At 39.7% G+C, this 7,628-nt stretch overlaps 1 long non-coding RNA gene across 1 annotated transcript; it reads right to left on the bottom strand.

Annotated features, from left to right (window-relative positions):
• Nucleotides 1–274: 274 nt before the first annotated feature.
• Nucleotides 275–3,786, bottom strand: LOC126606564 (uncharacterized). The gene is made up of 2 exons (XR_007617243.1): nt 3,594–3,786; nt 275–395 (listed from the first exon to the last, which is right to left on the bottom strand). It is a non-coding gene; the product is annotated as an uncharacterized LOC126606564 (long non-coding RNA).
• Nucleotides 3,787–7,628: the final 3,842 nt, after the last annotated feature.

The following is a 7,628-nucleotide window of genomic DNA, read 5'->3' as shown; positions in this document are numbered from 1 at the left end:
CATCATTTCTCATCTTTGACTCTCGTTATTCATAGCATATGTCCACATATTTGAAGCTATATGAAGTCTCCATGCATTAACATTTTCTCGTGCCTGCTCTTGGGTTTCAAAAAGTTTTTCATCTTCTAGTAGCAAGACAGAGATGAAGGTTCTTCATCTTCCACAGGAAACTCATCAGCTTTGAAGGAGGAATCGCTAGTTAAAAAAACTCCTTGAGCAATGAAATTTTGTGTGACGAAACAAACATTGTTTATACCATATTTAGGGCCTCGTATTTAGACCTCGTATAAATACTCGAGGGACTTAAATGTAATTATGTAATAAAGGAAGGGGCAAATATGTAATTAGGGGAGGAGCCCTTATTCTATAAAAGGGCATCCTCACCCTCACAAACCCTAAGCTTCCTCACACCCCCTAAGCTCTAAGCTCTCTCTCTCTCCCTCTTCAACAGAGAAATACAATACAATCAGTGTGGACGTAGCCCAAACCTTGGGGTGAACCACGATACATCTTGTGTTATTTACATTACTTGCAGATTCACGATCGGATTTACGTTATTCCAAGACCTCCGGTTTTGTGCATCAACATTTGGCGCCGTCTGTGGGAAACGACACGAAAAGTTATGTTGGTTCTTTCTCAATTTTTCACCTCCGCTGTGAATCTGCAAAATCACAGAATCTGCAAAACCACAAAAAACCCAAAAACAGAAAAGATCCAAATCTGAAACACTCCTCAATTCCCTCCCTTTCTCTCGCTCTGACCTTCTTTCTTCACTCTCACTTGTTTCTCTCTTCTCATTTTCTCTCTCTACATTTGCTTTCAACTTCATATTCTAGAGAGAGAAAGTAAGATAGCAAAAAACATGGGGAGATCTACAAAATGGTTAAAGGGGCTTGTTGGGGATGAAGAGAGAGAAACACCACGTCGACAACACCAGCTGCCATCTCATGTCAATTAGCTTATTTGGATGATCAGCCGCCATGATGCTCTAGTACCAGCTTTGAGAGCAGAAATTGTAGTAGACGGAGATGATCAGCAAGCATAAGCCAAAATCCCGGAACCAGATTGCAGCAATGGCGATCCGTGACACATGCGAGGAATCTTTTGTCCTCGAAAATGACGACGAGCAAAACAGCGGAGGGAGAGTGACGCTGTCGGGGTTACTCAACTTCACTGACGGCCTCTGGTCTTGCTGCGGAGATGAACGACACGGCACTGCTGCACTGCGAACGCATGGACGTCCACGTCAGCCTCGGTACCTGCGGTCCCCTCACCTTCCGGCAGCTGGCAAAGAATTAATTGAGGCTCGATGCCCACCCACTCTTCGAAGCAGTAGACTGGGGCGGGGTACTCACGCCGACCCAGATAGGAGAGATCCCGTTAAGGAATATAATGGATGCTGACGTGGCAATGAAGGAGGTGGTGCTGGCAATGCAAGCCAGAATCAACTTGGGTGTTGGTGGGGGAAGCCGAGATCAACTAGCGGAGCTTGACTCATCGTGTGACGATCAGACGATGAAGATGAGGTTATCGTTAGATAAAGTTGCAGATAACATCTCTTTTCTTGATAAAGTTGCTACTCTTCTCAAAGCAGCAAAGATAAAAACTGTCCGGATATATAATGCTAATCACAGTGTTCTCAAGGCCTTTAGCGGGACTAGCATAAGGAGAGGACGATTGGCTGCGAGGTGAGGTGAGGTTATGATTGATGAAGACATGTTTCCACTTTGCTGAAAAAGCCTTCACTAAAAGCAACAAAGGAAATCATTTCCAACCACTCCACCCCATAATTGATGAACTGGCAAAGCAACATGGTGAAAACCTGCAATGCAGAAAGGAAAAAGCCAGTACTTTTGCTTTTGTCAACCACCAAAGAAGATGCCCACCAATAATGAAATTTTCATCATGAAAGGGAACACATGTTCCCTACCCATTCTCTAAGAAAGCTACAGGAAGACCCAAGAGGAAGATAAGGGTTCCTTACTTTAAAATGATGTAATTTTTCTTATTTTTCGGAAATATCTGTATAAACCACATCAGAGGGTAAAAAAAAAAAAAAAGGCAAAGCCCCCAAACCAAAATAAATGGGCTGGAATGTTGTGTAGAGGGCGAAGGCCTATAAGCCCAAAATAGCTCCAACCAGGCGATCAAAAGTACGCTCAGTACTCCACAATTATTCAACAACCTGCCGCTATTACCACCAACCAGGTGATCAAAAGTGCGCCCAGTACTCCAAAATTATTTCACAACCTGCCTTTATTATCACCAACCAGGTGACCAAAAGTACGCCCAGTACTCCAAAATTATTCGGTAACCTGCCGTTATTACCACCAACCAGGTGATGAAATGTATAACTCGTACTCCAATATCATTTGGCAACTAGCCATTCATGCCACCAACCAGGTGATGAAATGTACAACCCGTACTCTCTTTCATGCCACCAACCAGGTAATCAAAAGTACGCCTAGTACTCCAAATTATACATGAGCATTACTCATGTCATTCATACATAAACATTCATGAATATCACTCATGACAATAATACATAAACATTCATGACCATCATTCATGTCAACATTCATGAGCATCACTCATGTTAACATTCATGAGCATCACTCATGACAACATCCATGAGCATCACTCATGTCAATTAACATAAACATTCATGAGCATCACTCATGTCAATCAGCTTCAAAAGCTTCATTTACAGAGCTCTAGCTTCAAAGCTTCACTTGCAAAGCTTCACGTACAAAGCTTCAGTGCAGGGTATACAAATACCGCATCCAAACAACTGCCACTTCGACCCATACATGGATTCAATTTGAAGTCTCCAGCCAACAGACTCTATTGACCGAAGACTTGGGGGACTACATTATGTACCATATATTGGGCCTCAACTGGGCCTCATGAAAAATACTCGGGGGACTTAACCCATCATTTATGTATTGAGGAACGAGCCTTTATTCTATAAAAGGGACTCCCTCACCATCATTAAAGAGCATCAACTCTAGCCCATCATTTATGTATGAGGAACGAGCCCTTATTCTATAAAAGGGACCCCCTCACCATCATTAGAGAGCATTAACTCTAGCCCATCATCCATGTATTGAGGAGTGAGCCCTTATTCTATAAAAATGACTCCCTCACCACCATTAGAGAGCATCAACTCTAGCCCATCATTCATGTATTGAGGAGCGAGCCCTTATTCTATAAAAAAGACTCCCTCACCTTCAAACGCCGCAAGCCGAGCCAACCAAGGCAACATAAGCAACGAGTCGAGCAGCCTCGCAGCGTATGCTACTTCTAGTTAAGCGTCATTTCAGATTGAGCACTGCCACATATCGAGCATCAGTTCAAGACAGCATCTAGTTACTTCGGCCCACACATGGACTGAATTTCAAGTCTCCAGCCAAAAGACTCTCTTGACTGAAGACTTGGGGGACTACTGTTTATACCATATTTAGGGCCTCGTATTTAGACCTCGTATAAATACTCGAGGGACTTAAATGTAATTATGTAATAAAGGAAGGGGCAAATATGTAATTAGGGGAGGAGCCCTTATTCTATAAAAGGGCATCCTCACCCTCACAAACCCTAAGCTTCCTCACACCCCCTAAGCTCTAAGCTCTCTCTCTCCCTCTTCAACAGAGAAATACAATACAATCAGTGTGGACGTAGCCCAAACCTTGGGGTGAACCACGATACATCTTGTGTTATTTACATTACTTGCAGATTCACGGTCGGATTTACGTTGTTCCAAGACCTCCGGTTTTGTGCATCAACAAACATTATCGCTCAAAGTTACTTTGTGCGATGAAATTTTAAACTTCGTAGAGCAAAGTCTCTACAAAAATAAAAAATAATTTTTTAAAAACCTTTGCGCAACAAAATCCAAATATTTCATCACCTAAACCAATTTTTTTATTTAATTTTATATTATAAAATTTAAAATATAGCTATTTTCATATGTTTTTATTATTTTTTTAAAACTTTGTGCGACAAATATCAATACTTCGTCGCCTTAACCCTATTTACTTGTTTTTTAATTTAATTATATATTTTTCATTGTTAAACTAAATTATTTTCTTTGTGCAACGAATCAACATTTGGTTGCCTAAACTCTATTTATTTTAATTTATTTATATTTTAAATTGTAAAATAAAATTATTTTCTTTTTTATTATTTATAAAAAAATTTAATTCTGCTCGACGAACATATTTTGTCCCACAAAATCCTTAAATTTGGGCAGGCGCCAAAAATGGGACGCAGGAAATTTTATTTTTAAAATTTTTTTAAGACTTTGCACTACCAATATTTCGTCGCACAAAGTGATACAATTTTTAAAACAAAAATAACTCCTTCACAATTTTCTCAATGTCTTTCTCTATTTCTTACCTCTCCTCTCTTTCCCTCTCCCCAAATCCGACCCTCTCTCTCACATTCACTCCTCTCACTTAATATCTCTTCTCTCTCTTCTCTATCTCTCACTCTCACTCACTCTCTCTTCTCTATCTCTCACTCTCACTCACTCTCTCATCTCTCTCTCACTATCTCCTCTAACTCTCTCACACTCACTCCTCTCTCATTCTCACTCACTCTCAATCTTGCCATAAGGTATTTTCTCCCCAATTTTTTTTTTCTTTCATTAATTTGTGTTTTGGAGTTAATTAATTGTGTTTGGTGTGGGGTGGAGTTTGGGGTAGGATCTAGGGTATGCCAATTTTAGGGGAGATTATGCCGATTTTTTTGTATTAATTTATGTTACTTTTTGGTTATTTGACCATGTTTGCTTTGTTAATTTGTAGGGAATTGTCAAGACTTTGACGGCAAAAATTGAGGATTAGGACACTATCGGACCATATCCCCTGTCACTACCACCACATTAGACTTGTATTAGGATTTTATTATTGTACTTTGTTAATTTATGTGTACATTTTTAATATAATATATATTATGGATAATTTGATCATTATTTTTTGCGACAGCCCGTCTTTAATTTTATGATTTTATGAATTTTAAAGGCATGATTTTATGAAAGTACCCTTCGAGGCGAGGGTTTTGATTTTCGTTGATCAGTGTATAGTGAGGCGTATGAAATTTTGCTTTAGCGTATCCCTGAAGTATTCGACAACATAGGCTTGTAGGCTCAAGCAGAAGGGGATTTGGAGTTACGGTTAAAGTTCTACAGAACTCTAAACCGAGAAGTACTTTTATTTTGGATACTATTTATATTTTTATATGTATATAATTATAAGTATTATTATTTTATTAGTTGTGAGAATTATGGGAAAAAGAAAGATGAAGGCGTCGGGGAGGAAGAAAACAGAGGATAGAAAGGGATTGGGCAAAGCTGCCTAATCTGGAAAAATGAAGGAGAGGCCAAATGAGGAGATGAGAGAGGAAGGTGAGTGACCAACTAGAAGAAGGAAAGAAGGGAAAGGAAGGAGAAAGAAAAGGAGAGGATTGGCCAGATCCCTTGAACCCGCACCTAACCCGGTTTTGAAACCGGTGGAATTCCGGCGTTCCGAGCCGTTTTTCAGGCGAATTTCACCCCATTTCCACCTGAAATCATCACCATACCTCTTCCTATTCATTCTTCTATCAAGATTCGATGGAAATTGGGTCAAATCCGTGACTTTTGGCAATGGTGACACCGACTGGTTTTGTGTCAATTCTCCCATTTCTGAAGCAATTTCTTCCAACTGTCACCACCCATAGACTTCCCTTGAGGCCTAGAACAATGCCCAATCATTGGTTGGAACGTCGGAGTCGAATTGGGGACGAATCAAGAACACCCATTTCTAGGGTTCCGACGGGTTTTGATGAAATTGGAGCCTTTCTAGGCCAAATTGGCCTTGGTCACAGGTATGAAAGTTGTTCTACTCATTGACATCTTCAAAGCTATAAATTTTGGTAATTTTTAGAGATAATTGATTTTTCCGACGAGTCGGGGCGACCAACCGCCACCCATGGCGGCTTGTGCGGTAATGCATGACCAAAGGGCCGCCAATGCTATTTTTAGGCTATATTTGATGCCTTGAATTCAGTTTTGAGAATTGAATGACGTAGATTGATTGTTAGAACCAAAATTCTCTAAGTTACGTTAACAGACCAATATATGAATCGACGATCCGACCGTTGGATCGTCATCAAACTTTAATAGGTTATTATTTATAATATTTGAGGAATATAGGAACTTACGGATTGGGATTGTAAGTTCGTAAAATAAAATGTTAACCGTCACTTGGTTTTGGCAATTGGCGGAGATCCGACAGTTGGATTGTTCCGAAACTTTAGTATGTTATTCTCCAAGCATAATGTGGATCCTTGGAAGTTACGGATCAGAGATCTGGTTTGTAGATCTTCTGAACCAAATTACGTAGACTTATGTGTGATGTAAGTTATGTATTGTATCAACGAGAATTCTGAGATATGGTTTGATAATTGGTCACATGCGCCGATCATTTGTGATGCCTCGATGTTTGTGCTAGGAAGTTGTAGCGCGGACTCCAGGTGAGTGGATTTTTTCCTGCTCATCATATTTTTCATGATTGATAATTCTATAAATACTTTTAAATAAAACTGAAAAATTTATGCCATGACACACACACACACACACACACACACACATATATATATATATATATATATATATTTATATGTTATAACATACTATGAGATGGTTGAGTTTAGATTTCATAGTGATATATCCATATGCGTGTTACTATAAATGATTATTGCGAACTACGAATGGCTGGATCCCTATTTAGGGTACGTAGGCACTCTAACGAGACGTTAGATGCAACCATATAAGAAATGAGATTATATAATCGAGACAATAGCCTTGTTTAAGGAATTGAGCAATGTGAGGGATATTGGCGAAAAATGTGCGTTTTAACTTTATGTTTTGGTGATTAATAGTTAGTACACCGTATTATATAATTGGAAATACTATGAAATGTTTTTATTTTAGATTTCATCATGGCATATCCCTACTTATATTCCTTGCACATAATTATTGTGAACGCTCTGAAGTGCAAAGGTGAATGTAGGACACACAGGTAAATTCAGGTAAGTTTAGGTAAGTTCAAGTAAGTATACGGTATTAGTTGAATGGAGTTATGATATAACTAAATTTATGTTTAAAGCAACTCTGACAATGTCGTACAGGTTGCAATAGTAAGCAACTCCGGCATTGTCGTACATGTTGCTTATGAGTTGTACATGTTGTATTAGATGCATTCAAAGCTCATAAACCTGCACCCTGGTGTTAGTGCTCCCGCCCGTGGCCAGGGCACAGTCTTTCACATAATGTTCACCTCCCACACCATACGCTCACCTTGAATTCAAGGTAGGTGCACATGCCTATCGTACGGACCACTATAGGTGGTTCCGACTCGTAGGTGACTTTTCACGTGATCGTAGCACTTGAGCGTATACATTTACACCCAGTCCTGTCGTATAGACCACTACTGTGGTTCCGACTCGTGTGCAAGCGTAGTGTCGTATAGGCCACTAGAGGTGACTCCAGTTTATGTGCTAGCAATGATTAATGAAATATGAGTACAGTCGTACAGGTCACTAGAGGTGACTCCGACTTATATGCTAGCCACGATTGATGAGATATG

The sequence above is a fragment of the Malus sylvestris genome, chromosome 16 (assembly GCF_916048215.2).
Source record: "Malus sylvestris chromosome 16, drMalSylv7.2, whole genome shotgun sequence".
NCBI lineage: Eukaryota > Viridiplantae > Streptophyta > Magnoliopsida > Rosales > Rosaceae > Malus > Malus sylvestris.
Note: the sequence above shows the minus strand (reverse complement) of the source record. Positions and strands in the feature narration are given on the sequence as shown.